The sequence below is a fragment of the Empidonax traillii genome, unplaced genomic scaffold (assembly GCF_003031625.1).
Source record: "Empidonax traillii isolate 1590-97213 ecotype Southwest subspecies unplaced genomic scaffold, ASM303162v1 scaffold315:size618497, whole genome shotgun sequence".
Taxonomy (NCBI): Eukaryota; Metazoa; Chordata; class Aves; order Passeriformes; family Tyrannidae; genus Empidonax; species Empidonax traillii.
In genome coordinates, this window is record NW_020955508.1 from 274800 (window position 1) to 280151 (window position 5352).

A 5352-nucleotide genomic window follows, 5' to 3' on the forward strand; every position below is an offset into this window, starting at 1 on the left:
TATTTGAGGCTTCTAACTTTTTATTGAATTCAGCCTTCTATGCTGTAACTTTTGCAGAAATTACCTATCTTACCTTTTTTCTTTAGCCATCTTTGCTTGCTTATCTATAGCCAGTATAATTTATTAGGAAGGTAAAATACAGGGGGGTTAGAGTTCAAGAGTGTGATGGTTTGGACAACCACTGGAGAATTGGAACTCCAAATAAGTTTTCCTTCCCCCACCCCTCTCAATAACGAAGGGACAATATGGAGAAACATAAGTAAAAATAACAATTTACTAAAGTAAATAGCAGTAACTACAGTGATACAGAGGAAATCCCCCTCTGCAACTCAGGCAAGGAAAGACAGTTCCACCTCCTGTGCTTAAGGAGACAGTCCATCAAAAATTACATTTAGGGTAGCATACATAATTGGTTACACCCACCCAACTGTATACATATATATATATATATATATATATACACACACACACACACACATATAACTACACAAACAAAGGTATTATTTCAGTGGTAGCTGACCATCCCCATAAGATGCTTGTTGAGTTCATTTAGTCCATGACTGGTGTAACTAGAGTGGTCCATACTCATTTGTCCATGGTGTGTACAGTATATAATAGCAGTGTCATTCAGCAACCAGTATCATATATGCAATTCAACATTACAGGTGGTTCTTACCCAAAGTCATCCATCCCCCTCTGCAGCTCAGGCAAGAAAAGACAATTCTACCAGTGCTTAAAGAGACAGTCTGCCAAAAATGACATATGGGATAGAACATGTAATTGGTCACACCCACCTATTGCTAACCCACCTCCTTTCCCTGTAACTAGGACAAAGAGATATGTTGCATTCACACAAAGAAAACTAAAAGCAATCTAGAGAGCATCACAAGTAAAATGAAGAGTTAAACACAGAGCAAGATTATTGGCATAGATGACAACTTCTGAAATATAATAGTCAATTTATTATCAATCAGTGACTTTGGAAGAGAAACAGAGGTAATTCAGGGCATGTCTGTAGAAAACTGTCTATACTCACTCTTAGCTTCTTTACTAAGGTTTAATGAGACTTTTGATGAGTTACACCATTTATTCTTGCTGACAGAAATTTTGTTGAGTTGCCTGGTTCTGAAAAGTAAGCAAATTTTCCTAATTAAAAGATAAAACTGAGATTAAAAAAAAATTGCTTTAAGATTGCTTTACATTACAGTTTGTCCAAGATCACTAGAAATAGTTCTTGTCTGGCACCTTTGTTTTAATCTTCATAGATGACATTAGAGAGAGTGTTTTTATTAAAAACCTTGAAATATTAAAAAGTCTGGCAAGCTTGTCACATGATGCCTTCAGAGTCTTTTGTCTGCAGCAAGAAACAAAGCTTAAAATAATTCTGACAGGAGCTCGAAAAAAGTTCTAAAAGTTCACCTGATACAGCAAAATTCAAGGACTGCATGGGTACTATCCTAAGAAAGATGCCTAAGGGAAAAGATACCCAGGCAGTGTTCAGTATAATTCCTACAATAGCCCACTGGAGAGGCAGAAGCTATAAGAAAATATTCTCAGCAGGTAAATTCATAATGCATGAGGCAGGAAACATGGGAAGATGTTTGGCCACCAAGCATCATACACGCTAAGGATTTTAAGCAGCATTCTAGGATTAAGACTGGCAGGACGGAAAAATATTAAATGGGAATAAAAAGATGAAAAGGGAAAAGTTTCATTTCCATGCTAAATTTAGCACAAGTAAAAAAAAGGTATTAAAATAGCTAAAGGAACATAAGTCTGGAGAAGGTTGAAGTGTAAGAAGAAAGCTGTAGCAGGTAGTGGGCTTAGTTACAGGTATGTGTTTGAGAAATGGGAGATGAACAATAAAGAATGAGAGAACAGTTTACATGCAGGACTAGTCTTGTTCCCTATGATCGTAATTGCATAATAGCATAGGTATTAGTATGGAGATAGGGTTATCTGCAGTGTTGCAGATAGGAGGACTTTTCAGGATGAATAGATTGCATTATCAGGCAGAAAAAGCCCTGGATGAGTTCAAGAGCTTGAGAAATAGAAAAAAGATCAAATGCAGTAGTACTAAATGCAAAATCATAACCATGTGGTCTCAAGAAAACTTCTAGGGGAAAGAAACGTCGTGTGGAATTGACCTAGGTGAAGATGAAGGTACAGAACTACCAAAACATGGATATGAGCTGCCAAAATAATAGGCAATGTGAGGGATAAAATGATCTTCTGAGTAATAAGAAGAAATAGGGAAATATTACTGTTGTATGTGGCACAGATGAGAACTCATCTAGAACACACTGCACACTTCTGGTGACATAAGTTAAAAAATAAGGAAGTTACACAGATTACAGTGAGCTGTATTTTTCAGAGGAATAGAAGACTTTAAGAGAGAACAGTAGAAGAGAATTGCTCTGTATTTATTAGGTAACAATAGGACAGGCAAGTAATTAGTTAGGCCGTAGTTGATATAAAAATAAATGGGTATAAATTGCTAATCACGTATTTAGAGTAGAAACAAGAAGAATCTGAAAGAGCCTTCCAGTGAAAACAGTGAAATTCAAACATCTAAACACTTTTAAAATGGAGTTTAGTAAGTTTATACAGCTTGATAAACCAGATGGCTCCTTTTGTGATTTTAAGGAGAACTTCTCTTTGAACCATCCTTGAAGCTTTGAGTTAATTGTATCTGTTCATTGGGAGGTGTGAAACAGCATCAGACATGATTGTGTCTACTGTTTTGTTTTAAAGGACACTATGAACAGAACCACAAAATGAAGAAGAGTTCGGTGATTGGTATGTCCTTTGAGATTTGCTGCTGATAGTGCTGATACACTAAAATTCTAAATAACTATTATTTTTCATAGCAAAATGTTTCTCCATCATGCATATTTTGTTCTTCTGTGATTTTTTTTTTTAATAATCTCAAATCAAAAATGTATTCTGCAATTTCTGAGGGAAAACAGTTTTGCAAGACATCTGGAAAAAGGCATCTCTAAGGTTCTGTGACTGAGATGCCATAGTAGATCCCATAGTCAAATGATTAAAATTTCCCTAAAAATTTGTCCCCCACTTTCAAGCTGGAAACAAAATTCTCTTAGAAGTTTCTAGAAAGCAAGTAATAATGCAGGAGAAAAGTCAATGCTGTCTCCAAACAAAAGGTAAAATTTTGTCTGAATTTCCAAACACCAATCTCTCAAACTTCATTGACTTTCCAGTCTCTGGCCTCCTTTTGAACCTATTTTGGGTACCATCCATGCCAAGCAAGTCAGAACCTTGTTCATCAGCCATAACCCCAAGATCAGCTTTTCCTCAGTAGCCTATTGATGCTTTGGACCTAAGGTACAGCTGAGGTAACAACCTGAAATATGTACAGAGAGGTCACAGAGCTTGTCCTCTTGAAATCCACAGTAAAGATATGGCACTTTTGTCCAGGACACAAAACATTCACTAAATTAACATGGAGGAACTGCCCATGACCCAGGTAAGGATTCTATCAAAACTGTAGTGTTCAGAACATGGTAACCAGAAAAGTTCTGACTACCCAAATGAACTACAGTCCTTTGTAAAACCTACTTCCTCAAGAATATTTTCCAGTGCATCTGCTTTTATGAAGACCTCCATCCAAACTGAAGATGTTTTTTCCAGAACAAATATGAATATTGATAACATTTGTTAGTCTAATGATCTTACTATCCCATACTGTCAGTGTACACTTCTCACTGTTAAATATGATCTGTTTTTTACAACAGTTCTAAACCAGAGCTGCCTCAGGCATAATCCATAAAGTTTAATTATTTTCATCTGTGAGCATTAGCTCATGCAATAAAATAAAACTTGTGACGATCAAATATTTATTAGTCTTGGCTTTACATAGTGCTTATCAGAGGATTTATCACTTAGCAAAAGAACTGGAAAATAATAATTCAAAAGAAAAACATGGATGAGCCAAAAAAGAACATAAATAAGAACACATAGATCTAACTGTGACTTCTGATTAATGTTAAATTTATAAGTGAATCATCAGATTTCTATTCCTAAAGTATTTTTACCTCTTATTAGAGTATAATTTAAAATAGGCTTCTGATACATGAAAAAAAGTCAGCATAAGAAAGCGAACAGCTTTTTGTTCTTTTTTGTCCTTGGCCAAATACATGCTCATCATGAGGACAAAAATGTCATTTATGCCCTGTTATCAAGGTGATATCCTGTGTACCAGTGCATGGCCTAAAGAAGAGATGAAATGCTGAAAAACTAATAAAAATGAAAATGGAGGACCAAATAGTATCTAAAGGGAAAGGCATGGTTAGTGGTCAAATATGTTATGCTAAAAGAATAAACTGTGGTTTCTCATCTCCTCTGAAAATGCCATGTCTTTCTCAACGAGGAATAGCAGGGCCAAAAGACAGATCTGTTTTCATTATGCCCCTGCCAGTGCTGGAAAACCTCACAATTGATTCTGTTGTGATAAGGACATCATATCAGATGCAATTTGAGTCTTCCTCTCACTAAACCCCAGCGAATGAACAATCTTGGCAGTAGAACCTCAATAACATAGCAAGTCAGTAGTAAACTTATTTCTGAAATATATATTGTAACTCTAGAATTAATAAGAACTCTTACATCATCGATGGGTGATGAACTTGGGTGAATTTCCTGTTTCTGCAGTTTTCTCAGGGTTCATTTTAATGGAAATGTAAAGCATTATGATCTGATAGTTTGTATTCTGTGTGTACTGAAAAAGTAACTTCCCATCATGCCTTTTAAGGCATGTTCTTTTATTATAATCCAGATTTATTTTAATCCAGATTTCTAATTATCCAGAAACTGGATTATATCTAATCATTGTTTTTGAAAACTAAATGGGCCGGTACACTTACACTTTCTCAGTAAACACTAGAGGTGCACTTACTTTGACCCACTATGACCCCACTTACTATGACCCCACTTCAGTCAGGGCCTCAGACTGCAAAAGCCCGAGAAGAAAAAAATAAAACCACCTTTTAATCTGAGCAAGTGCAGCACTCAGCAAAGTCCCAATAGCCTTATTTGAGGCCTTCACAGATGGTGATACCAAAAGCAGTAAAGCACAGAATGATGATGACCACAAAATAGTACGTTCATCATTTATTGTATAATTATCCCATAAAATTTTGTTGGAGATCCTCTCACTAAGATTCTTCTTGTTTAAAGTATAAACCAATCTAACACTGCTAAAAAGGTCACTAGAAATGAATAGTGAATAATATTTATGACAAGAAGGATAGATAGGAGAAGTATTTAACGTATTGAAGGACTTTTTCAGTGGCGTTGGCATCCCAGTATTTCTGGCATCTGCAAATGTAGAAT